General features: G+C 35.7%; 3 pseudogenes; 2 read left to right on the forward strand and 1 right to left on the reverse strand.

Annotated features, from left to right (window-relative positions):
• The first annotated feature begins 9,107 nt into the window (after positions 1–9,107).
• Positions 9,108–11,870, forward strand: LOC108983768 (annotated as a pseudogene).
• An 805-nt stretch (positions 11,871–12,675) lies between these two features.
• LOC108983765 lies at positions 12,676–15,802 on the reverse strand (annotated as a pseudogene).
• A 6,416-nt stretch (positions 15,803–22,218) lies between these two features.
• LOC108983766 lies at positions 22,219–23,703 on the forward strand (annotated as a pseudogene).
• Positions 23,704–25,019: the final 1,316 nt, after the last annotated feature.

Genomic DNA, 25,019 nt, shown 5'->3' on the forward strand with positions numbered 1-25,019 from the left:
ACCTATACGGTCCGGATGCGGGTGTTTAAAGCGGGTTCCGGATTGGATCAAATCCGGATTATAAAATCCGGACCTATACGGTCCGGATGCGGGTGTTTAAAGCGGGTTCCGGATTTCCAATCCGGAACCCGCATTTATACGATTCTATACACTAATCGCTCTGTTTTCACTCTCTCTCTGCATTTATTCGATTTCGCTCTGTTTTCACTCTCTCTCTCAATTTCCTTAGGTCATCGACTCATCGCCGTCCCTTCTCTCTCGCTCTCTCTTCTCTTCGAGTTTCTGTTTCTCACTTGTGGCTCCGTTGTCTTCTCTTCTCTCTTTGCTTTGAGTTTCTCACTTATCGGTCGTGGCTCCGTCGTCTTCTTCTATCTCTCTCTCTCTCTCTCTCTCTCTCTCTCTCTCTCTCTCTCTCTCTCGTGCTAAAACCCTACCTCCTGTCACTCTTCCCCTGCCGATCGAATATTTGTTCCTCGTGGCCGTCGTCTTCTACTTGACAAAAACCAAATTATGTTCTCTGTGTTAGTTCTTGACAAACCGAAGGTTCGTATTTACACTTTCAAAGCTGATTTTTTTTTTTTTTTTTACAGTGTTTAGATCTGTAAGCATGTGGGATATGATTAGGGTTTTTTTTTGGGTTTGTTTTTAAACGTGGGGTTTTTATTTATTTATTTGGGTCTGTTATATGCTATTATTTTGCTAGATCTGCTATTTTTTTTTGTCTTGGCTTGATTTCTGCGATTGGGTTTTTGTTCTCGCTGTTGTTTTTGGGTTTATTTTGATGTGGATGTTTGAATGGAGTAATATTTGTGTAGTATTTTTATGGGTTATATCTGGGTTTGTGAGATCTAGATCGTGGGCATAAGTTTTCTTATAACAGAGTTGATACTAAACTCGTGTCCTAGTAAAAAGGTAGCCTTCTCAAACATTTGTTCTACTGCTGATTATATTATTTATCTATAATGGCTTCTCTTTGCTTTGATTGGATGGTGCAACATGTGGATTGGACATTGGAGAAGGCTAGCTGAGTATCAGAATATGGAAAATGAGTATATCTTTCATTTACATTTGCAGTGTTTAAATACACATACAGGATAACAAACTTGTTTGAATTTCTAATTTAAATGAACAACTATTTTGACTGAGTCTAGACTAGAGAAACTATCGGACTTATTGACTAGCTGTACAACTGTTTACATTTCCTGTGCATTGTGTTGAGGTCCTTAATTAGGTTTTGAAATTAGTTTCACATGATAAAATAATTTCAGGAAAATGGTTTGAGCAGAGAGAGAGATTGTATATAAATGATGTTGATATATACCCTATATGTATTTACATGTCGATAGCTAGGGTTGATTAGCTCATGGGTTTGCATTTTCTCCTTTATTTGTTTGTCTACTTTTTGTGTAGTAGATTAGCTCCTGAATATGAATTCATTCATGCATCTTGCAGAATCCAACTCTAGAACACTATACCTCTTACAAAGCATCAGATTTGAAGTACACAGTTCTTGCTATGCAAGATTTACAGTTGAACACTGACTGTTGTCCTCTGAGTGCTATACGCATGAAATACAGGCAACAGAAGGTATACACGGAAGAACTCATGCTTGCTTTATAAAATAGTTCCTTTGGACTTGCCTTTTTTACATAAGTATCATTGACTATGTTGAAGAATTAGCTTTAAACACATACATGGAAGAACACTTTTTGACTTGAATTTGTTTTCTTTTTTTGCAGGATCTCTCAGTCCAATAACTTGAAGTTGCTGTTTGGTTTGAGATTAAATCATTCTTACTGATTTTGTACTTCCATATATTGTAATTTTGTATTTTCCAATGTAATGTAATGTGTAAATAACAAAATAGTGTAATATATAGTGGATTGCATGCATTTTAGTTTTTCATTTTTATATATTTTTATTATTCTGGAAAATGGTAGTATTATGTTTTTTAATTACTCAGAAATTTTTTTCATAAATATATGCTTTTATAAAAAATTATGATTTTCAACACTTTTTAAAAAATGTTTTAATAAATATAGAAGAATTATGCTTTTCAACATTTTAATTATAGGCTTTTATAAAAAAAAAAAAAAAAAAAAAAAAAAAAAAAAAAAAAAAAAAAAAAATTATGCTTCTAAGCCCTTAAAAAAAAAAAAAAAAATGGGTACAACCCAGAACCCGGATTTCCGGGTTTTAAAAACCCGGATTCATCCGGGTTTCGACCCGGGTCTGACCCGGATCAACCCGGTCTGGGTTTCGGCCAGGGTTTGAAACCCGGGTTCCGGTCCGGATATACCCGGGTTCCCGGGTTGGAACCCGGATGAACACCCCTAATTGACAATGCGTTTCACATCCAAGAAAAAAAGAATTCATCAAACAACTACATGAAAGGTCAGATCTGCATAATATCATCCAGAAGACCAGCCAACTTTACAAAGAGTGACATGCGAGTAAAATTAAAAGGCTGAAAATTAAGCCAAAAAAAAAAAAAAAACTTCATACAAAATCATAAACAAATTACATCTTGGTCACATTGTTTACACAAAATTTCCCAAAATAAAATCATAAACAAAGTACCCACAATATTGAAATTACTATAAACAAGTTTTCTCTTGCGCCTCTCAGTCTCTATTTATAGTAGATGTCGAGTTGTTTCAATATCCATTGCAAGTTGTATCTCTTGAAATTCAGTTTTTAGTCGATTGATTCTCTTTTCACCATACGGTGGTATTTTCGGGTCATACCAACACCCACAAGAATGCCCAACCTGCAAAATCAAAGAACACATATTAGCAAACCAAGACATTTATAGCAGGAATTGTGGCATTTTATGCATTATAAAACTCATAGCACATACAACATGTCTAATCTCGCCCAATGGCATTGAATCCATGGTTGCAAACTGGCTAACTTTGTATAGATTGAAATCAAGTTAGCCCCAAACCAAATTCCAGAGACCAAAAGCTAGCTCAAGTTTTTCTCCACTTGATTCAATGCTAGGATTCCAGAGACCCAAACCAATTCAGTTCTATGATTCATGCTTTCCTAAATTAAACTGTTTTTCTCCATTTGAAATACATCCTAAAACTTCCTAAATGCCAAATTGCCAATGTATTTCAAGTTATATACTTTCCTAAATTTTAATCCAATTTTATAAAACTAAACTGTTTTTCTCCACTTCAAATACATTCTATAATTTCCTAAATGCCAAAATGGCACAAGTTGAATACTTTCCTAAATTTTAATCCAATTTTGATCAAATCTTAATCCAAACATTTGTTTGCCTAGACATGTTTAATTGGATTTTACTATAAACTTAATTATATACAAAGAGAAATTAGTTTAAAATTCTAATTCTAATCATAGTTATAGATGTTGATTTTGTTAGAAATTTAGACGTGAATGTGCTTAATTGATATAATTTATTTTTATACTTAAGATATAAAATTGTGTTAATCGGAAAACAATCCTTTAGATTATTTCAATCAATCTATATTAAATATGTCGAAATGGGTTGAAAATACAACCTAGAAATAGACTTCTCAGAACTATGGAAGAAATTAAAATGGAAGTGGAAGTCTGAGGAGGAGATTTGGTGGTATATATAATGAGAATGATTTGGATTAAAAGAAATGCTCTAATATTCAAGGGACAATTCATGCAAGAAAAATTAAAACAAAGAAGAAATTCCATTATAGATAGATATAGAGTAACAATCTCGGTTTTTAAGTGAGGGAACCAGACCACGGTGTTAATGGAGATCTGCACCAAAGTAACAACCAGCGGCGACGATAGGCTTTGTGGTGAGGGGGTTGGCCTCAGGCTTCGGGGAGTCCAACAGAGGGGAGGCGGCAAAGGTCTTAGGGTTTTAGGCTTTGGGATGGAGCGACAGTGGGTCAACGGTGAGGTTACAATCACGAATCTGAGATATGGAGGCGACCGTGGCAATGATTCAACTCAATGGTAATGCTCCATGTGTTCGGAAGTCAAGCGGTTTATGATTTGGGAGGGATGGTGGAATTGTGGCCTTCAGTGAGGGAGGGATGGATGGAATGGGATGTACAGAGGAAATATGAGAGGATGACATTTTATTGAAGGAGCAGAGGAGATCTACAAGAGGATGATATTTCTGGGAGAGATCTGAACGGGATGAGATAGTCTTCTACAGAGGAAATTTGATTTGGGAGGGATGGAGAAAAACGAAAGAAGACGGGAGACCCACGAAAGAGGACGTATTTTTGTTGTTTTTTGTTTTTAAATTCAAGTTGGTCTTTTTGTAATTAAAGAGCCACGTGGGTGACTCCACGTCATTCGGGATGCAAAGTTCGGGACTCTTCTTTGGGAGCTCTAGCATTTCTCATCCCTAAATTCCTTTTGATAAGAGCATCTGAATGTATTAGCTAAATGTTAAATGTCACTTGCTAGTTATAATCACTTTGACGTATCATATCGCGTATTAATATTTATTTAATTTTTTTTATTTTAAAAAAAATATCTTACACTTAACATTGATGCGTAATTTGGTACGCAAAAACAATTGTAAAAAGATTTTTCTATATTAAATTTATTGAGTATTTAGTCATTAAAAAACAAAAAAAATCACAATAAATTAGCCAAATTCCAAATAGCTACAATTACAGTTACGTTCAAAATAATTTCTAAATTTGAATGTTCTTGTACATAGACCAAATTCTTATTTTATAAATTAGGCATTTTCAATGGATTAGCCAAAATTAAAGGATATTTTTTATGAATATAAGAGAAATTTAACTTTTAGTTATTCCATTTACATAAATCTCTACATTGAAATAGCTATTTTTTTCATTATATAACAATAAAATAATATAACATGAATTTGGTTTTAGTTATTCACATCAAATCTCCACGTTGAATTATCTATTTATTCATTATATAGTAATGAGTAACTAATAATTTTAAAAATATTTAATTTTTTTAATTATTGATTTATTTAATTTTATTATATTTTACTATTCTATCTATTATATATGAATTAATAATCATATTCTAATTAAATTAATATATCACTAACTCAAATTAATATATCAATTGTGATAAAATATGTGATAGAAAGAAATTAAGAGAGAAATAATTGATAAAATATGTATTTAATGTATGTATAGTAACTTTCAAATTTAGAAAAAAAATTTAAAGTTACAGTGACTAAATTTTAATTATTTGGAATTTAGTTAATCTATTGTGAGTATATTTTGTTCTATAATAACTAAATATTCAATGAATTTAACTTTTAATTAATCCATTGAGAATGCTTTTATATCTCCCTCCAACAAACCAACATGTCCAGTTTGTAAAAATATTTGTTGAATAGATACTTTATTCAAGTGCATGAGTTCATGAGTACTCAGTTCAAATTTGGTAAGAAAAAAATATAGTTGGATGGGGTTATAGAAATTTGGTAGAAATAAGTAAAATATGATAAAATAAAAAATTAAATATTTTTGAATTATTAATTACTCATTACTATATAATGAATAAATAGATAATTTAATATAGAGATTTAATGTGAATAGTCAAAATCAAAATCATTTTATATTATTATATTGTTATATAATAAAAAAATAGTTATTATAATATAGAAACTTATATGAATAGAATAGTTTAAAGTTAAATTTATTTTACATTTATAAAAAATATACTTTAACTTTAACTAATCTATCGAGAATAATCTAATTATTCTAATTTTGAGAGAAAGCCAGAGAGGAATGACGGGACTAACACCAATTACTACCGTGAAACTCAATACAAAAGGAAGGGCGGTACCGTTTGAACTTTAAACCCGAAGAGGCAAGCGATTTTCTCCGTTTAAATCGAATAAGGGTTTTTCTTTCACTCTGTTTTTTAGAAAATTGTTTTTCTTTCTTTCATTTTTTTTCTTCACTCTCTCTCTCATATAAAATGAGCCCACGTCAGTATACTTTCTGCATTCAACTATTTTTCAGGTGTGGAGGTGCTGAAGTTTAAAGGAAAATTAAACAGGGTGAATTTATCTGTCGTATATGTGTTTATGGTATATATAGTCTATATATATATATATTATATATGCTTGTTCATAATCCTAAGAAATAAAATAACTGATACCATAAATGAATCATAAAACTTAAGGATATAAAACTTAAAAGATTCATAAAACTTAAGGGTTACATTTTTAATATTGTAAATTGACCATGAAATATTTATTGATAAAGTAAACTCTTTTATATATGCATGCTCCATTTTATATATATTTGATATACATTTTTTAATAATTGTGGTAGTGATTATGTATAATAAACTATTTAGAGCTATAAAATTCAGCATAAATAACGGTTTGTGCATTGCATGAGTTATAGACTCGTAATAATAAATTGAAAGAGATGATTTAAGGAGGAATATAAATTAAATTTGTAATCATAGAGTGCACAAGTGTCGCATGAGATCTACATAAAAAAATTATGTTTTTAATAGTGATTCCATCTTTTTCAAAATGAGTGCGCACAACTCATTATTGTATCTAACATGAACTGGTAGAGATTTTAACTGATATTTCATCTTGCATATATTGGAAGAGTCTTGGTAGGTACAAGCGAGTTCACGCACCAAACCGAGTACCAATATTTACATGACTTTTTTTATTGAAAAGAAAAGTAAAAGAAAAACAATTTTGAAAAAAGAAGAAACTTCTCAATCTTATAAAAATCGTTTTCATCTTCAATTTACATCGTTTCGTTAAACATACACCTTATATATTAACATCAGTATACAATTTGGTACACTAACTTACTTGCAATAAGATTTTTCTATATTACAAAGAGTAATATTATATACCATTTTAGAGCATTTAATCCTCGTACACTCTATTTGAAACACCATAAAACTTACCTTGAAAAAAAGTTTTTTCATGAAATTTAAATTTACTTACTTTTTTATCAAAATAAATACCTACAACTAAAAATAAATATGTACAACTACACTCAAACTGTTACATATCATCACCAATAGAAAAAAGAGAAATCACAAAAGTTTTTAATAATATTATATCTTTAATGTACTGCATGATCTTTCCTATATAATAAAGAAAAATGCTAAAGGTAATCGGCTTGGAAAAACATAGGGTAATGCCGCCCATGTGACAATAACAAAACCGATGGTGTTTCATGCAGCTTCTCCCGAACTCCTCTTTCCCCCATCCGAGCATTGCATTTTGTTCATTTTTCTCTCCCAAAATCCCCTTTCCCTCTCTTTTTGCTTTCTCCCTTTCAATTGCTCATATTCATATTCACATATCACAAGACCCATGAAGACCCACGACTGACTTCTCTCAAGATTTGTACACAAATTTTCCTTTTATTAGCAAAACACTCTGAAACATGCACTTCTTTGCAAGTTCATATTTTTTTTTCTTTGTGATTTTGTCCAAAATTGGATATCAAAACTACCTTTCTCATTTCAAATTTGAGAAAACATAAACATTGGTGAAATGACATCCATTATAATGGAAATATATAGGTATTTGTAACACTTAGACGTGCAATCTTTGGCAGATCATCATTTCCGACCTGAAATAGTCTTCTTCACAATTTCTACTGAGACTAAAAACTCAAGGGATGATAAAGTTTTCATGTCGTCTAGTCGGAGTTATTTGGGTTTTTGAAGCTGCAAAGATGATGGTCATAGTGATTGGGGAGGAAGTTTTCTTCGTGGAAGAAAATAAGAGAAGTTTAGAAGAGGAGGAGAAACAAGGTAGATGAAGTAGAGGAAAAAGAAAGTCTGTTCGTGTTTTTATTTTTTTATTTTTTTATAAAGGGTGATGCTACAAGCCCCAGCAGGAGCCCCTAGCGGGGGCTATAGTATATTTTATATGTGTTTTGTTTAAATAAATTTTTATATAAATATTTTAATATTTTAAAAAAATAAAATAAATTTAAAATATTATTAAAAAAATATTTTCTTAATCAGAAAGTAAAAATATATATATTAAAAAAAATACTTTATTAATTATGAAGTAAAATAAAAAATTATAAAAAATATTTTTTATAATTTTTTTTTACTTCATGATTAAGAAAGTATTTTTTAATAATATTATGATTTTTTTAAATATTTAAAATGGACATGCTACAGCCCCGCTGAGGGCTCCCGTTGGGCTTAGTATGTACTTTTCTGTGTATTTTTTTAATTTATTTTTTAGATAGATTTTTTTACACTTTTAAATATTTAAAAAAAAAATAAATTTAAAATATCATTAAAAACACTTCCTTAATCAGAAAGTAAAAAAAAATTATTAAAAATACTTTCTTAATCACGAAATAGAATAAATATTATTTTTTATTCTACTTCGTGATTAAGAAAGTATTTTTTAATAATATTAAAATTTTTATTTTATTTTTTAAAATATTTAAAATTATTAAAAATATTTATATAAAAAAATTAAAAAAATTAAATAAAAAAATATTACAGTCCAGCAAAAACTTCCAGCGAGAGCCCAGCTAGACATATAACATTTTCCTTTTATAAATCGTCTGACATGACATAAAAATAAATTGACAATTACGCCGCGGTTTCTCACCGTGGCTGGACGCATAAGGATCGTATAATAAACGATGTGAAGACCTTGACCTTGACCTTGACACCTAAAGTTGCGTGATCTTCTTCGCCAGTTGCCGCCAAATTTGAAAGTGCTTTCATCATTGAATCCTTGTGGTTTTTGCTGAAAGAAAAATGTTTAGAATTTTGAAAATGGGTCCTGAAAATTTTTTAATTTCTTAAAAAATATTTATCACGATTAAAACAAAACATAAAAAAAATAAAAAATAAAAAATTGAAATATACTATTCAAGACATCATTCGAGATATTATTTCCACGACTGTAGCACCGCTCAATCTGATTTGTATGTTTCAATCCATGCACCCAAAAATAAGTTACTGTATGGTTTATATTTTTGTCTAATTAACCATTTGATTAAATTCTTATCCCTTCATAAAACGATTGCTGCTAATTCTTACTACTGAAGACATCACGTGTGAAACTTTGACCCTCTTCACCTGGCCTCACTTTCTATTCGAAGACTCCTTTGCAAACGTCAAACATTCTGGCTGTCCTGTTACGGAAGACGAAGACGAAGACGCGGTGGATATGTCGTTCAGGAGAAAAGACAGGAGTAAGGTATGAAAGCCCAGAAAAGTGAGACTTCTGAACAAAATTGCTTGCACTCTATTCAAACATTCTGTGTCGGTTTGGTCTTTGCTCTCCATTTTGCTCAATCGGTATACCTCTGTTGCAAAAAATTGCCTCTCGATTAATTGTTTTCAATGCTAGCGGTGATTTCTAATCTAAGCCGAGGTCGTGAGAATCAGACGTGCTCGGGCACGAAATCATTTGTCTGCTCGAATTAAAGATTGATAGTATGTACGCCTTTTTATCTCCTCCGTTTTGTAAAGATTTGCGATAGGCTTACCCCTTTCTGTTCTCCCATTTGGATTCATGAGCATATGCTTCTTGTTCTTTTGCTAGCTAGGTTTTTCTTGTCTGGTTCTTCCTCTTAGTTAAGAGTACTCCTCACGGCCTCTGCGGGTCATAATGTAAGTGACGGTGATAGGGGGGAAATTTTACCATTAACGATTTGCAACATATCTTTATAAAAAGTGAGACTTTTGAACAAAATTGCTTGCTCTCTATTCAAAGTCAAAAAATTTATTGTCTCGCATTCTCTTCCTTTGAATTTCTTTGCCAATATTTGCTCATTCTTCCATGATCTTATTTACTTGATTTTTCTTCGTCTTTATTTCTTTAATGTCTTCCCTTGACGTCCAGAGCATCACGCGTGTAATTCCAGCACCCGGTGGAATTCCAAACCAGACGGAAGCCTCCAACTCCAACTCCAACGAAACAATATGAATCTTAAAACTTTCCTCTGCCTCCTCTGCCTCTTTATCTCTCTATGTCACTCCTTCGCAGCCCCGACCTTGCTATTTCAGGCATGGCATGCAACCCACTTTCTTTCTCTTTCTGTATTTTCTATGTAACTGCATTCACGCTTCGTAATAATTGTTTATAATCGTATGGTATGATAGGGGTTCAATTGGGAATCCAGTAGTAAAGGAGGATGGTACAATTCACTGAAGAACTCTGTTCCTGATTTAGCTAATGCTGAAATCACTCATGTCTGGCTTCCTCCTCCCTCTCAATCTGCTGATCCCCAAGGGCAAGGTATCTCCAATTTCTTGTTCTTGCCAAGTTCATTTCATAACTGGTCAGAGTTTGGCCTCACTTTTTTGGCCCAGGTTTATTTGATCACATATTGTTACAAATGATGCCATGTTTAGTTGACTCAATCTGTTTTTCTAGCTAGAAAATAGAGAGTATGTGGTCTGAATTTGGGTTGCCGGTTGCGTTAATTGCTTTTGGATTGGCCTACTTGAAGGTTTTCCAATCTGCTATGTGACTTATATCTGATTCTCATGAAAGTATGATTGTTAAAGTAAAATGCAAAGAAGAACAAATTGCATATAAATAAGATGTAGAGCTACAGACAGCCAAAAATTAAATGTTTATTTTTATCATCTATATGATCCTGTGCTTGGTTTTTTGACAATAGAGTAGCTAAGAGATGCTCAATCTAAACTTGTTATATTCTAGGATACTTGCCGGGAAGGCTATATGATCTTGATGCCTCAAAATATGGATCTAAGGATGAACTGAAAGTACTGATTGCGGCTCTACATGAGAAGGGAATTAAAGCCATTGCTGACATAGTGATAAATCATAGAACTGCTGAGAAGAAAGATGGCAGAGGATATTGGTGCATCTTTGAAGGTGGGACTCCAGATGCACGTCTTGATTGGGGCCCATCCTTCATTTGCAAGGGTGACACAATCTGTGTGGATGGTACTGGGAATCTTGACAGTGGAGAGGGCTATGACCCTGCACCTGACATTGATCATCTTAATCCACAGGTACAAAAAGAGTTGTCAGAATGAATGAATTGGCTCAAGACTGAGATTGGATATGATGGGTGGCGATTTGATTTTGTGAAGGGCTATGCCCCTAGTATTATAAAATATTATGTGGAACAAACCAAGCCAGATTTTGCAGTAGGGGAAAACTGGAATTTTAATCGTGGTGTTCTAGCTGAATGGGTTGGGTCTGCAGGTGGGGCTGTCACTGCATTTGATTTCACAACCAAAGAGATTCTGCAAGCAGCTGTGAAAGGGGAGTTATGGAAGTTAAAGGACTCCAACGGAAAGCCACCAGGATTGATTGGAATAAAGCCAGAAAGTGCTGTGACATTTATTGACAACCATGACACAGGGTCTACTCAAAATATTTCGCCATTCCCCTCTGATAAAGTCATGCAAGGATATGCTTACATTCTAACTCATCCAGGCACCCCAACCATTGTAATTTCCATCTTATTTATTCGTATAATTTTTTGTTCTGAAGATGGCTAATAATTCATCATGGTATCATACCAACTTTGTTGACTGAAAGAGATTGTTTTATGCTTTGCAGTTCTATGATCATTTCTTTGATTGGGGATTAAAGGAGGAAATAAGCAAATTGACTGCAATTAGGTCGAGGAATGGGATCAATACCAGAAGCATTGTGAACATACTAGCATCTGATGGTGATTTATATGTAGCTGGGATTGATGACAAGATCATCATGAAGATTGGACCAAAGATGGATCTTGGAAACCTCATTCCCTCAAACTTTCAGGTTTCTACCTCTGGCAAAGATTACGCTGTGTGGGAGAAAAAGTGAAGAATAGAAATGATTTTGTGCTGAATCAATGTCATAATACCCTGTTACTAATATTTTAATGTAGAATAAGGTTTGGCCGCCCATGAGCTGCTCAATCTTAAGCCCTTAAGGGGTGACCAACATCAGCCACCCCTGTAGAATTGTTGCAAATTCAATGAATATTGTTAGATAAAGAGACTATGAAGAGACAAGGGGAGGCAACATGTGTAATACATCCCTATAATAAATAGCAACTCAAAAGTAATGAAAACAATAGGATCCAAAATATGAGATAAACTTAAAACAGCCTACTACTTGTTTTTTTTTTTTTTTTTTTCATAGTTATAAAATGTAATTAAAGTTTACTAAGGGTTCACCTGCTCAGAGGTTGCACGGTTAGCTTTCTCAGTTGTTTTAGTTTTACCAATGACCATCTCTCAAGACTCAAAACACTTTCTCGAAAGGCAGCCGCGTGCCCACATTCAACCTCCCCTCCCACTCCTTAACCAGAAGATTGTGGAAAGGCTGGCTGCATTAATAAAGTACATGCGGCTCCAAATAACCTAAACTGCAAACCAACAATGTTGTAAATTAAGGTTTAACATATCCATTCATATCTTCATTGCCCACATTAGATATGTATAAAAATTACAGAACATACTAATCAAATTAAAAGGGCAAGATCCAAGAAGAAAGTATGCAAATACTCCGGTTCCAAAATTGTTCCATTTCTCATGTAATGAAAATTAAAAGTCCAAATAAATAGAACTTTGTTTTTTTTTTTTTTTTTATCGGTAAATAAAATTTTATTGATCATAAGAATAGGAAAAACCCAAGTATACGGGTCATATACAAGAGTAACGCCTTGGAGTGATATTCTAGTGATACAACTTTGTATTATAAGTTACTGCTAGCAGCTATCTAGTATTGTGAGCGTTGGCCAACTTCTTTGTTTTCTTCACAGCTTTAGGCACTTTACTCTTCCGAGCCTCCCTCTTCTCCTCTTTGACTTTCTTTTTATTCTCTTTTCTAGCAACTTTCTTATACACAGGAACCTCTAACTCAGTTTCTGAGGAGGAACTCTCTTATGTATCGCTTGAGTTCTCTTCATCACTAACTTCTTGAGACTCGATTACACTCGTGGGAGGACTAGACCGAGCAGCTGGATTAACAGAGGAGTCTTTACCAGGGTCTGCTTCCTTTTCAATGGGAGTACGCTGAGCAATTGAAAGAGCATGCTTGAGTCCCGTGAGAGTCTGATAGTACATATCTCCCGTGTCTTGGCCACTGGTTATCCGTTGCACATCCTCCTCAGCATTCTTTACATGTTCTAGGGTCTTTGGAACGAATGACTATAAAATCATACAAAACAAACAGAACATTCAACCATTTTTACATAATCACAATTTAATGGGGTCCATTCTATCACTGAGTATCTTTCAATTTTTCAGAAATGCACATACCCATACATGCAAAGATGTGCACACACTCACCAGCTTCAAGTATCAAATCGAACCCCAACTTCAGTCCCCATAAAAACCTTCAGTCCCCATGAAAACCAAGACGAAAAGTAATTTCCATTTCATGGATTTATGAGTATTATGCAAATCAAATTGAGGGAAATGTCAATATCTTAAACATTAACATAGTGTAAGGATGTTTTTCAAAGATATAGGCAGTGGTTCTATTCAGGAATGCTTTGCCTGTGTACACATGAAACTTGCATTCCCATACTTGAACCAGTCAATTGATCCAGTAGCTGAGGGAATTGATAGTTATAGGAGTCAAAAATATATTGCGATATTAATTTAATGTATTGAAAACCTTGATTAGCAAATATTGGTGTACCACATCAAACCAGCTTCGGTCAGAACTGGCCCAGGCTGCCTACTTGGCAAAAAGATGGCATGTTTAATGTTTATGGGATCTGCTTAAAACTGCTATGTAATGGTGATAGGTGATGAATAGAAACTCCAGTAACATGATATACCACTGCCAAGAAAGTTACCTGCACAAAGACAGTCTGCAATTTCATCCACCACAGATATGTCTCCTCTAGCCAAAATTTTTTATTGCACCTTAAATAAGTTGGAAGCAGTCACGATAAAGATCTCCTGGTGGTCTTGTGTAAATTTGACAGTACAAAGCAACAAACCTTTTCCAGATAACTATCCACAGCTTCATCAGCAATAGAAGAATCAACTATGAAATCAAACAGTTCTTGGAATTGTCATAATACACCATGTTTTTTAAAGAAATCATGCATGTCACCAATAAGCAATTAACTCATATTGCTGATACTGTGCCAAAACAATAAAGTCCGATTTACTTGAGCTATGCATCTTCTCATTAATAAAATTTCTTCTTTACTGATAAGAAAAACTCATATTACTGATTATAAACGTTTTTGTTGGATACTTTCATAAAGAACATACCGAAACATGAAGACAATCTTCATGAAGGAAATCGAGGGCATGGGGATGGTCAAGATCAACTGATTGAGAGACATCTATAATATACAAGTAACCCTGCAAGTCACAAGATAAATCTAGATGTTCACCAAGTGTAAACGGAATCAATTCAATATTAGGAAAGAAAATGATGAATATATGTGTATGCGCGCACACACACACACCCACCTCAAAATAAAGTATAGTGCTCGCATTGCAATAATCATCTGAAAAAGAATGCAGAAAACACTTATCATTTAAACACAATAGCAAAATAATACATGATCATGATCTTTTTCAATTGCCAAAAGAAAGGAGGGGGGGGGGGGAACCTCGTAGAAATCAGGTTCCACTTTTACACAACCCAGAATTCCTGAAGAATGACTAAAAGAATATGGACACACCTCCACATAACCTTCACAAAACCTGTCAAGAGATAAAGCAGCATCCTTAAGATGAGGTGCAGCCCAACCTACTTTTCCTGTGCAAGCATAAAGACCAAAATTTAACTAGAGATGTAGCTATACGTTTGAAGCTAAAACCCAATTCCATCCACAAGAGACCAATTAGAAGAAAAAGAAGAAATATCTACAATAAACACTTGGTTTAAATGACTATGAATGTATTCAGTCTGTATCAATGATAACTACCAGAACTACAGACTACTAGCACATCTATTCATCAACACGATACTTTTTTTTATAGGAGATTAACTGTTTTTTTATAAGTGATCATCAACACAATACCTACGAACTCCATGACCAGAACATGAAGTCTCAAAAGAATTGGAGTAGGGCAGTGAATTCCCGCTGCCTTTAGCCTGCACTTCACAACGACCGTATTAAATACTAGATAACAGGACCAATTCTCAAAAACTGGAACAACTTCAGAATATGCCACAAGATCGCATTTCTACTTCAGTAGAACTTGAATGTGTCTCAATTACTTTCCATTAAAGTTCAATATCCTAATGATATGTGAAATCATCAGGAACAATGTGTTGGCCTTACCTCATAAGGTTCCTCATCTCTTTCTCAGCCCATGTTTTTACCATTTTCCTGGGGTTATGCTTGCAGTATCCATATTTGAAATGGTAGTCACCTTGTACATAACGATCTTTGTCCCTGTTTTTTTTAGGTGCAACAAGTTAAATTCATTACTAACCCACAAACAAGTACAAGACCTCTGATCCATGGACTATATTGCAAGCAAAATTCACGAGCAAACTAAAAGTGCTGCCTAGACATACTTAAATACAAGAACAAAAGTCTTATATACTTTGATTGCCAGTTCCTGACCAATAGATCTGGTAGCATGATAAACATTTGCCTGTCGCAAAAAGGATAAGAAAAAAAAGAAGGATTGCATGATAAGGACATCTAACCCAACGATACCGACCTTGTAAGAATGAAACAAGAACATACATGAGGTATCGGTACAGAAACTAAAGGTAGCAGCGTCTACATATTTCTTTTCCAGTTGAAATGCAGCCGTTTATATCATGAAATACACCTCGATTTAGCATCTTGGATAAAACCATGCGAGTTCTAGGATCAATGGCTTGGAGGAATTGGACGTTAGTCAGGTATTCCATGTAATCTAGTTTTTTATGCATCCAAAGCAAAAATATTAAGCTACAAACAATCTTCAAAAACATGTTATAAATTGAAATGAGGGTTGGTCAGAAAAATAATGCAGTTATAATTCAACTATGTACCCAACACAACCAAGGTATGATAACATGAACTATTTAAAAAACTAATTCTTAAATGGCAGAAAAATGGTTAGATTATTAAACATCATTGTAGATTATGCTAAAGTACCAAGAAGAGAAACTATACACAACCGAGGGTCATGTAGATAAATAGCCCAAAAAAAATTTCTAAGATGTTCTTCACCACACCGGAGGGATGCATAACGAATAGCAACTCGAAGCAAACAAAATAAGATAAACTATGACAACCTACCATTTGCATAATGAAGTTTACTAAAGTTTTTCTTGCTCAACAAACCTTGTAGTAGTCTGGGAAGTCGAGCAACATATTACGCCCGTCACAATACCAATAATTAGAGTTGACGGGAAATTTCAGGATTTTTAAGGCTCAGTTTGGATACAGAGGTCTCTCAATTTATCTCATTTAATTATTAGAATTTTTTTTAAAATTTTTACATAAAATATAATAAAAATTTTATTTTTTTAAAATTTCAAAATAATAATAATATTTTAATAATATTTTATTTAATTTTCAACTTTTATTTTTACTCATCTCATATCAATTTTGTAATACCCGGGCGTAGCACCAATTCTGTATTTTTATATATATATTTTTTTTCAGGTTAGACATATGAAAAAGCCCACTTATTTCTTTTTTTTTCTTTTCACTACCAGACTTGATCCTAGCTGTTTTTGAAATGGCCAAACAGCCCAAGCCCAAAAGATTACGCAGACTCTCAGTTCATCATAAGCTGAGTTGTTTTCTCAGCAGACTGAAAGATGAAATCAAGTTGTCTCTACTTATGTTTAATCCTCTTAATTTAAATGCTACATTTGGGTTAGCTCGGGTGCAAGAGGAATACGTAAGTAGTACTCGGAAACCCATTAAGCTGAACAATGAAAGAGGAATGGTACTATTTGGTCATGGACCTAGCAACACGACTTTTGGAGGTGAAGGTAGTAGTAGAGGGTCGAGAACTTTTCAGAGAGCAGTGTCATCACTGTCTATGTTTAAGAAAATGGAACCCAAATCACATATGCACAAAGCCCCAAATTTATTTATTACAAGGGTATGATGGGCTGGAAGATGGTGGGAAAGAGGAAGAAGTAGCTATGGAGTTGGCTAAGCTGCAGCTATGGTCCGACGAGTGAACCTATAACCCGAGATCTCACTAAATGCTCTCACGGGAACTCCTAGTGCCAAGACAATGAGGTTGCGAGGAACCATTGGGGGGGAGCAAGTGGTGATTCTTGTGGACTAGGGGAGCACACACAATTTCCTCGACCCTTCGATTGTTAGGAAGACCAAGTTGGCAGTGGATGAAAAACAGAAAATTGTTGTGAGAGTTGCAAATAGACAGCTTATATACAGTGAAGGGTATCACACAAAAATACAAGGTACTTATTTCAACTCTCCTTGTTACATTTTGTCTCTTGGTGGTTGTGATGTGGTGTTAGGAGTGGAGTGGCTGGAAACGCTTGGGCTAATTATGTTGGACTTCAATAATCTTACAATGAGATTTATGTATGGTGGAAGGGGAGTTAACTCGGTGGGGCTGACTTTTCACCTTGGAGGAGAGAAACAAATCCTTGTTTAATTCCATTAATAAGGGAAATTGGTTGTTGTTACAATTATTAGTAGGAAAGGAAGAGGGAAATGTTGGTTGTTTGGGGAAGAGATGCAGAATTTGCTCAAAATGTTCCAAGGGGTATTTGAGGCACCAAAAGGGCTACTGCCCTCACGTGCACATGATCACAAAATCACCCTCAAGGAGGGTACCAAGCCAATTACAGCAGGACCCCATCGATATCCTCATTATCAAAAGGAGCAAATCGAGAAAATAGTAGCTGAACTACTGGATACTGGAAACTGGGGTGGTACGACCTAGTGCCATCCCTTTTTCATCTCCGGTGTTGTTAGTATGGAAGTCGGATGGAAGTTGGAGGATGTGCGTCAATTATAAGGCGCTTAACAAGGAAACGATAAAGGATAAATTTTTTATTCCCGTTATTGATGAACTACTAGAGGAGTTGCATAGGTCGGTTGTATTTTCCAAGTTGGATTTAAGATCCGGTTATCATCAAATACAGGTAATATCGGACAATGTGGAGAAAACGACATTTAGGACTCACGATGGACACTATGAATTTTTTTTTGATGCCCTTTGGGTTAACAAATGCACCATCAACCTTCCAAGGATTAATGAACGATGTGTTTTGGCCTTATTTGAGAAGGTTTGTCCTAGTATTTTTCGATGATATACTAGTTTATAGCAAGGGTTAGGCTGAGCATTTGGGTCACTTAGAGAAGGTTTTGGAGGAATTACAACATCACGAGTTATATGCTAAGTTATCAAAATGTCAGTTTGGTGTGTCGGAAATTTTGATTATTTGGGCCATGTGATAAGTGAAAAAGGGGTGGCAGCCAATGTCAACAAAGTAGCAGCTCCCCTTGCTGATTTACTCAAAACAAATGCTTTCTTGTGGTCAACCGAGGCAATGGAAGCCTTTAATAACCTGAAGGCAGCGGTTACACAGTAACCAGTCTAAGACTTCCCGATTTTTTCACAAACTTTTAATATTGAGTGTGACACTAGTTGGCGTGGAATGGGTGCAGTATTAATGCAAGTTGGACAACCACTAGCTTACATGAGTAAGGCCTTAAAAGGAAAGGCATTACTGCTCTCTACTTATGAGAAGGAGCTGTTGGCCTTAGTAACAGCAGTGAGGAAATGGAGACCCTATTTGTTGGGTCAATCATTTGTAGTTAAAACCGACCAACAAGTTTTAAAGTTTATATTGGAACAACGAGTTGGTACTGCAGCCCAACAAAAGTGGATCAGTAAATTGATTGGTTATGATTTATCTATTGTGTATAAGAAGAGAAATGAGAATGTGGTAGCAGATGCCCTGTCACGGGTGGAGGATCATAATGTGGATTGTGGGGGCAGTTCTAGCTATGATTTCATTTCCTACGGCTGATTGGGTAGAGGAATTAAAGGCCAGCTATACAACTTCTCAGAAATTACAGCAAAATAGCAACCCTCCAAAGGGTTACCAATTGCAGCAAGGGATCTTACTTAAAAAATGCAGGATTGTGATTGTGGTTGAATCATCTTTCAAAAACAAAGTAATGCAGTACATACATGACAATCCAATGGTAGGGCACTCCGGGTATTTGAAAACATATCAAAGGGCTAAGAGAGATTTCTTTTGGAGTGCTATGAAGAAGGACATCAAGAGGACAGTCAGAGAGTGTTGGGTTTGTTAGGCCAATAAGTATGAGACTTCTTCCCCCGCTAGTCTCTTGCAACCCTTACCTATCCCTAAATAGGCAGTGGCGGACATGTCAATGGATTTTATCGAGGGATTGCCTAAGTCCCAGGGGTTTGATGTCATCTTGGTGGTGGTTGATCGTTTCATCAAGTTTGGTCACTTTATTCCACTGTCTCTTCCATATACTACTGCAACAGTGGCCAACTTATTCCTAAATCATGTCTTTAAGTTGCATGGTTTACCAAGAACTATTGTCTCAGACAGGGACCCAGTCTTTGTGAGTTCATTTTGAAGAGCCTTCTTTTCACTACAAGGATCGACCCTCAATTACAGCTCAGTGTATCATCCACAGTATAATGGACAGACTAAGGCCTTAAAGAAATGCTTAGAAAATTATTTAAGGTGCTACGCTGGGGTGAAACCCCAGAGTTGGGTGCAGTGGTTGGCAATTGCGGAGTGGTGGTACAATACCTCATACCACACCACCACAAAAATGACACAGGCCCTATATGGTTATGCACCCCGGCCTCTGTTAGCTTACATACCGGGAACAAAAGCAAACAACAAAGTCGACCAAACACTACATAACTGAGATAAGGTGTTACAAGTGCTTAAGGAGAACTTAGACCATGCAAGAAACCGTATGAAGATTCAAGCAGATAAACATAGATCGGAAAGACACTTTGAGATTGGAGATTGGGTTTACCTAAGTCTTCAACCTTACAGACAGAAATCAGTGGCTAATCATAGAAACATGAAACTTTCCCCTCGATTTTACGGCCCATTCAAGGTACGACAGAAAATGGGAGAGGTTGCTTATTGTCTGGACTTGTAGAAGGGTTCCAAGCTCCACCCCACCTTTCACGTGTCATGTCTCAAGAAGAAGATTGGAGCCCAAACGCAGCCCTTAGCCACTCTGCCTCTAGTTGATATACAAGGCGAAATCCAACCCGAGCTCAAAGTCGTTGTTGAACGAAGCATGAAGCGCCATGGGGATCGCACGATTACGAAAGTTTTAGTGAAATGGGTCGGTGCATCGGAGGAGAATAATACTTGGGAGAAGCTGTGGGAGTTGCAGCACCTTTACCCTTACCTTGTGGGCAATGTGCTATGAAGAAGAGGGCAGTTGTCAGGAACCCTAGAGAACTGATGAGATGAAGTCAAAGATATGGGTTTAGAAGTGATAAGTGTTGAGTTGAAGTGTTTGAGATGGAGTCAACTCTGGACGGCGTCGTTGGAGTGAAGAAGTGGAATAAATGAAGCTCCAAAGCTCACCGTTTCATGGGGAAGGAATTTAATGTCATTTTTTATGGTCTATTTAGCAATGTCGTTTTGATTTTGAATATGTAACGCATCGTTTGGGGGAGTGTCCTAAACGGTGCACTTTATTACTGTCATTTCCATTTCTTTTATGGGATGTAAGTTTATCAAAGGGGAGAGTTTGTTAGAGTGGGAATATAGTCAGACAGTGAGGATAGTGGTTAGTGTCAAGAATATTTGGTAGTGGAATTCTTGGAGGAAGGGAGACCTCGAATGCTCCCAGTGTGGCAATACACTACGACTCTTTGAGGAATTTCATCATACACCTTGCATGCATTCCTTTCTTACATCGTGTTCTTGGCATTCCGTTCGTACATCCATTCCTCAATACAACCTGCATCTGTTCTCATCGCAACATTCAAAATATCATTTTTATACCATTCCTTATTACAACACATAGGTTGCTCATCAACTAGGAGGGGTCCTAACATCTCATCTCAGTATCTAAACATTACGAACACAAACATATTTTTAATTTCAAATATTCAACTTTTTCATCTAATCATTACTTAATCATTACAACTTTCTTAATTTTTTTAACAAAACACAAAAAACAATTCTAACCTTTATAAATCCCAAAATAAAAATTATATTATAATAATATTTTAATATTATAATATTTTTATCAAATTTTTTCTCTTTCCCTTCCCAAAATTCTATAAAATATATTAGTAAAAAATTTTACTGTTATTCACAAATAATTTCATTACTATTCATAGATCATCTTATCTCACCTCACTATCCAAGTGAGATGACTCTTGATAGAAAATGTTGATTGCGTGGCTATTGACCACCGTAGCACATCAAAGTCTTAGGAATTTTAGGCTATGTTTGGGTGTTAACCTATCTCAAACCAATAATTGATGGGATCTATTACTTTTTCAACTTCCCAAAGCCGGCCTAGTTTGGATAATCAAATTATCTCAACTCATCTCATCTAATCATTACAATTTTTTCAAATTTTCAAATAAAATATAATAAACAATTTAACTTTTTTAAAATCAAAACAAAAATAATATTTTAACAATATTTTTTTCAACTCTCATCTCATATCAAATCACTATCCAAACCAGTGATATTGTTAACGTTGATCTGGCATGACCTAATATGATGATAATTGCGCATTTCTAAAACTTTTAAAATGCTGACTATACATAATATGATATGTTTCATCTTTATATTGTTGATGAGGTACTGAGGATCATGATAATCTTGATAGAATGATAATTTTGAAATTTGATCATATCTACAGTTCTAACTTTTTAAACCAATCAAACATACAATTTTTGGAAAGATGCAGACCATAGAAAACTCTAAATCGTAATTTTTCCTTAAAATTATTAGTATTTCCACTTGTATGTGCTATTTGGTTATCCCAAAAAGATAAATTCGTTTTGGCAAGACACCATCTTCTGAAGAGCAGGTCAAGCTTCTAAATACAACAAAAACACCATGTCCCATAAAATTTTGAGGTAGACAAGTGAAGGCCACACGGACAGCCAACTTGATTCCTTAATATATCTTTAATGGCGACGCGTACGTAGTACATTTGCTCTCAGGTCACCACAACTCCACGAAGCACTGACTAGTACTGCTTTCGCAGGAAGAGCCACACACCAAATTGTATTCGTATAAGATTTGAACCTTATAAGTAATCTGGTTAATTCTTTTTCAATTGATCCAACAATCCCAATATTGCAATGGCATCACGTTTTTCCGGCACCGGCCACCAACTAATTCACTTTATGATGATCCCATTGATGTCTCCGAGACACATTATTGTCATGACTGACATGGCCAGGCTATTCACACAAAGTGGTGTCATCATCACTATTGTCACCACAACCCTTAATGCTACCCGACTCCAGCCAATCATCGGCTGTGTCGTTGAATCCGGCCTCCCTATCCGACTTTTCCAGCTTCAGTTGCCACTCCATGAGATGGGCTTGCCAAAGGGATGTGAAAGTATCAATGTAATCCCTTCACGCGACATAATTAGAAACTTCTTTGATGTTGTTAGTAAGCTTCAACATCCACTAGAATAATTACTTGACGACATGGAACCGAGTCCGAGTTACATATTGGCCGACAAGAATCTTCCTTGGATAGCTGATGTTGCAGGAAAGTTTAACATACCAAGACTTTTATTTGATGGTACAAGTTGTTTTAATCTCTTGTGCTGTCATAGTTTGCACGCATCTCAGGTCCACATGAGTGCCTCCAATTCTAAACCCTTTGTAGTGCCAAGTTTACCTGAAAGAATTGAGTTAACTAAAGCACAACTACCATTGGGCTTGAATCCCTTCATACAAGACTATCATGAAGAGATAAGGGCTTCTGAAGAAGGAGCATATGGCATAGTGATCAACAGTTTTGAGGAGTTGGAATCAGCATATGTTAAGGAGTATCGCAAGCCAAAAGGAGATCATAAAGTTTGGTCTATTGGCCCGGTTTCACTATACAACAAGACGGGCTTGGAGAAGGCTCTAAGAGGTAGCACATCCTCCATCGATAAAAACAAGTGCCTGGAGTGGCTTGACTCGTGGCCTCAAAACTTTGTTGTTTACGCTTGTCTTGGATCCAGTAGCCGCCTCACATCTTTACAATTAATAGAGCTTGGTCTAGGCTTGGAAGCTTGCAAAAGGCCATTTCTCTTGGTCATTAGAGAAGATCATGAAAAAGATGAGTTGGAGAAGTGAATATCAGAGGATGGTTTCGAAGAGAGGATGAAAGGGAGAGGTCTCTTGACCCATGGTTGGGCTCCTCAAGTACTAATATTGTCCCACCCTGCAATTGAAGGGTTTTTGATTCATCGGGCCTAGAATTCAACACTAGAAGCAGTTTGTGTTGGTGTTCCAATGGTAACATGGCCTCTTTCTTCAGATCAGTTTTTTAATGAGAAGTTGGTTGTGCAAGTTTTGAAGATTGGTGAGAGAGTGGAGAATGAGATAACAGTTCCTACAAGGGAGGAAGGGAAGTTTGGAGTCTTGGTGAAAAGGGAGGAAGTTAGGGCGACTATAGAAAAGATAATGACCAAAGAAAAAGAAAGGGAAGACAGAAGAGGAAGAACAAGAAAGCTTGCAGAGATGGCAAAACAAGCAACTGAAAAGGGAAGGTCTTCATTCCTATACATTACATTGTTAGTCGAAGATATAAGGAAACTAGTCATGGGTAGTCAAGGTTAAAGTCATATGCACATAATTAATTGACAATGGATATGTCTGTATGCTATCTCTTGGTCACAGGCACCCATGCTTACACAACTTAATCGTTCACATAATGCATTACAAATATTGGTGGAAGTTGATAACATAATTGTTGATGTCGTGTTTCACAGCCCGAGCAACTCCGTGCACTGGGTTGATCCATTCCTGTGTAAAGAAGAAATGAAGGCTCAGGCTGGTGGGGGATACCTCTGATGCCTAAGGTAGTTTGAGTTCTGAATTCGTGATCTACGTGAGCTTCCAATCTATGTATGTGTAAGTAAAGCTTTTTGCCCCTGAGGGGGAGATATTTATACCTGGTAGAGGCGATTCTTTGTCAGGTTGATCATGGTGGTGCCACTCCTTACCCAGGTCGTGTCCTCTGCCAACTCCCTGCCATGTGATAGGCCATCCATGCCTGATCGTGGCGACCGCTAACAACCCTGGGTCCTTGTTGTTGTGTGCCTGCATCCATCCTCCATTAAATGTCGCGTGGCCTCGATTAGGTGTGCCCACCTTCCAGGCCTGTCCAACTGTCGGTGCTCAAGGACCTTGGTTATCCCTGACCCTATGCGTGCAAACTATCGGCCAGTAGACGTGTCAAGCCTCCTGGCTTAACCCCATGCCCCGTGCATGTTACTTTATTGCTTCCTTGTAGGCTTTTTGGGCCGAACCCGCCCTTCATGGCCCGGCTCGGACCATCCTATTCTCTCATATGGATTTAGTCTTATCGGGTTGTCCTTAGGACCACCAGTACCGCATGGGCTAGGCTCGCGTGGTCGAGCCCATTACTGGGAACAACTCCCCTCACAATAATGTACAACCCGAGATCGTCTGTGAGTAAAACAGACTTGGTAGCTAGCCAATACTTTTGTTCAATTTGAGTTTTGTATAATTTATGTTTCTTATTTTCTATTCAGTTTACTTACGTTAAAAAACAAGGTTTGTTTGTTTTTGTTCCTACATGACATGAAACTAGTCTTTGGATCTTAGCTATAGGCTAGGTCTTTTGAACGTGAGATTGCCACTTAAGTAATTGATCAATAACTTGCCTTGCCTTTTAACAAATGCTGGTGGAGAGTGTGGAAGCCAATTCAGTATGTGAGCCTTCTATTAGCAAATGCTCATCCTGTATATATCTATTAATTGTTAAGCAATGAAAAATGGTGCCGTCAATGACATGTATTTGATTACTCATGACCATGTAAAGAGCTACTTGAAGTAGTACTGCTTTACGAGTCATTTCCCCAGAAGAACTTGGTTTCCCTTGCAGGATTCTATATTATTTTCTAAATTCA

Source organism: Juglans regia, chromosome 6 (assembly GCF_001411555.2).
Source record: "Juglans regia cultivar Chandler chromosome 6, Walnut 2.0, whole genome shotgun sequence".
In the NCBI taxonomy this organism is placed as follows: domain Eukaryota; kingdom Viridiplantae; phylum Streptophyta; class Magnoliopsida; order Fagales; family Juglandaceae; genus Juglans; species Juglans regia.